This window comes from Acomys russatus, chromosome 5 (assembly GCF_903995435.1).
Source record: "Acomys russatus chromosome 5, mAcoRus1.1, whole genome shotgun sequence".
Lineage (NCBI taxonomy): Eukaryota > Metazoa > Chordata > Mammalia > Rodentia > Muridae > Acomys > Acomys russatus.
The window spans coordinates 72445195-72448273 of NC_067141.1; the positions used below are offsets into that span (position 1 = coordinate 72445195).

The 3079-nt window shown below is 47.9% G+C and overlaps 1 pseudogene; it reads right to left on the reverse strand.

Moving 5' to 3' along the window:
* Positions 1 to 258: 258 nt before the first annotated feature.
* On the reverse strand, positions 259 to 1587 carry LOC127190111 (phosducin-like protein 3; annotated as a pseudogene).
* Positions 1588 to 3079: the final 1492 nt, after the last annotated feature.

The window sequence follows — 3079 nt, forward strand, 5'->3', positions numbered from 1 at the left end:
TTTTGTTTATTTAATTAATTTATTCAGATTACATCTCAATTGTTACCCCATCCCTTGTATCCTCCCATTCCTCCCTCCCTCCTGCTTTCACCCTATTCCCTTCCCTTATGTCTGTGACCGGATTGTTTCTGAAATGTATAACATTTAAGTAATTATAAAAAGGTTAAAAACTAAAATGATACATTTTTGTTTTTCCTCCTTACTAAAAATCCAGACATGGTGTCAAGAAAGTTCAAAAAAGTTTCAGCAGCTGCCGTGTTAGTCACCCTCAAATTGGCTGTCCCTTCTCATGGGGACAGGGCCTCACGCTGAGGACAGCAGCCGATCTTCCATGGGTTTCTTGGGGTCCTCCAGGTCAGTCCTGAATGCCCCCCACTCAGTTTCCGTTCCAACTCATCTGCCATCAGGTTCATACTGCTGAACACTAGAGGACTGATGAACTGCGCCCTGATCACTCTCCAGATAGATGGATACTGTGGGCAGGTTCCTATGGGGTCATTGGGGATGCAGGTCATTGAGATGGCTTTGGTAAATTTGACATTGGGGAACTTCCTGGCTAGTCCATTCAAGTGCTAGTTTATCAAGGAACAGAGGGCAATCCCTCTTGGAGGGTGAGGCAGGTGGATCGCTGTGAGTTCGAGGCCAGCCTGGCCTACAAAGCAAGTCCAAGACAGCCAAGGCTACATAGAGAAACCCTGTCTTTAAAAAAAAGGGGGGGGGCTGGGGCTAGAGAGATGGCTCAGAGGTTAAAAACACTGTCTGCTCTTCCAAAGGTCCCAAGTTCAATTCTCAGCAACCACATGGTGGCTCACAACCATCTGTAATGAGATCTGGTGCCTTCTTGAGGCAGGCAGGTGCACATGCAGGCAGGACAGTGTATAAATAATAAGTAAAATTAAAAACAACAACCATAAAAAAAAAGCCTTGTTTGTACAGGTGTAAGACCACCCTCAAGCCCTCACCAGCACTACTAACTTCTTGGACACAATCCTTTCCTGAGATCTCTAGAACTTCTCCAAGTTTGTTCTTTAGCTGGGCTGCCCTTGCTGCGGGTACACCTGATGGCCATACACCTCGATGGCTGTACACCTCAATGGCCGTACACCTCGATGGCCCTACACCTCGATGGCCCTACACCTTGATGGTTGGTACACCTCGATGGCCATACACCTCGATGGCTGTACACCTTGATGGCCGTACACCTCGATGGCCGTACACCTTGATGGTTGGTACACCTCGATGGCCATACACCTCGATGGCCATACACCTCGATGGCCATACACCTCGATGCCATACACCTCAGTGGCCATTACACCTTGATGGTTGGTACACCTCGATGGCCATACACCTCGATGGCCATACACCTCTATGGCCATACACCTTGATGGCACATGTGTCCTTGCTGAACACATCCTGTTTCTCCTCTAGCTGTTCCATCATCATGTCTTCCCGTGTTTCCACCATCGCCTGCTGGAGGAGTTGCTGCCCCTGCTTTTCCTCTTCCGCCTTTTCCAGTTCCTTCAAGGGCAGGATGCCCTTTTTGTGTGAGAAGTCACTCCACTTGGTGTCTGCATTGTGGTCCTGCATCTCGCCTGCAGTCACTCAGACCAGCCCTCCACCAGTCCCTCGATCCTCTCTCCACACAGGTCTAAAACCCAATCTTAAAATAAAACAAACAAACAAACAAACAAAAAAATCACTGAGGTAAATAAGAGGCTTGGGGCTGGAGATATGCCTCAGTGCTTAAGAGCACTTGTTGCTTTTTTTTGAGACAGGGCCTCACAATATATCTTTGGCTGGCCTGGAACGATATAGACTAAGCTGGCCTTGAACCCACGGAGATGCTCATGTCTTTATTTCTCAAGTGCTGAGACAAAGGCTGTGTCACTACACTCCCTCCCTCTTTTTTTTTTTTTTTTTTTTTTCTTGTTGCTTTGGCAGAGCACCTGGGATCCATTCTCAGTATGCACGCAGCAGCTCACAAACACCTGAAATTCTAGCTCTAGAGTCTGATACCCTCTTCTGGCCTCAGGAAGTGTGCACGGATGGCCATGCAGGCAAAACACATGTACACATAATTTTTCAGGAAGGAGTAAGGCTCCCCCCATGGTGAGCAGACGAAGAGGCATATGTGGATGCTGTGTCGACACACTCCTGTCTGAGTGTCCCTGCTGCAGTCACCGTGACCTCAGCCATGTCCTGTAATGCTGACTGCTCTGAGCACAACCTTGGCTGGGAAGTTAGGGTCCCATGGAGGAGTGTGGTGGAATCTTAATCCAGCAATATGGCTACTCTGGCAAGGGATCACATCTAATACCTAGGTCTGTGTGATCCAGCTGTAAAACAGACGAGCCCTTAGTTATATCTTTGATATCTAATTGAGAGGCAGACAAAGTGAGGAATCAGAAAGATTTGACAGAATGAGTCAGCGATGGCATATGCCCAACTCTCAAAAGAACAGACAGGAAGGAGAGACTGCTTAAGAGCAACACGCTCACACACACACACACACACACACACACACACACACACACACACACAGAGAGAGAGAGAGAGAGAGTGTTTGGTGCAGATGAATTGGTGCAATTCAGTTCAGGAGTTTAGAGGCATTTTTTTTCCAAGCAGAGCAACTCAGTGAGAAGCTAAGTATGAGAAGCTAGTTTGAATCAGTCAGCTTGGAAAGGAGTTTTGGGCCAGAACAACTCAGTTGAACCAGGCAGCCAGAGTTCAGGAAGAGCTAAAGTTTATTCAGCAGTAAGTCTCGGAGGTTGAAACATTCTGGGCCTAGGTGAGGAGATGGAGGGCCAGAAGCTGAAGCCTTAGAGAAGATTAGCTTGTACAGAGGCTGGAAACTTCCAGATCTAGGCCTGAGGACAGGTGGAACCGATTGAGAAATGCTCTGGGCTCAGCACAAGCCGTGTGTTCGTAAAGGATGGGAATGGCTCTCATCTCATCCACTCATCAGAGGAAATAAAATCACTAATGCCATGTGTCCAAGGGGCTGTTTCAGTGGCTTTGCCCTCTGTCTTGTGGACACCCTGACGCCTGCACTTGGGGGAGAGGAGGAGATGTCTGGTTT